Below are 273 nucleotides of genomic sequence, written 5' to 3'. Positions count from 1 at the left end.
CTAAAATGTATGATAAAATGTCTAAAATAGTCCTTGAACAAAATAAAATTCTTTTGGTAGATTTTAAATCCCCCTAAAGAAAAGGATAAAAATAAAAAATACGACGTCAGGAGCCCGTTACGGTTAGGGAAAAGCTTAAACAAATTTAAAATTTTTTAATTTTTTGGCCCAAATTTTAATTTTAGCTGTTGGTATCTGCAAATACCAAAACCCCCCTACTGCCCCCAAACCCTTACTCGTTTTTGTGTGGGGGGGGGGAGGCTTGGGAAGGGA

The sequence above is a fragment of the Penaeus monodon genome, chromosome 30 (genome assembly GCF_015228065.2).
Source record: "Penaeus monodon isolate SGIC_2016 chromosome 30, NSTDA_Pmon_1, whole genome shotgun sequence".
NCBI lineage: Eukaryota > Metazoa > Arthropoda > Malacostraca > Decapoda > Penaeidae > Penaeus > Penaeus monodon.
The sequence above is the reverse complement of the archived record's forward strand: the minus strand, read 5'-3'. Positions refer to the sequence as shown.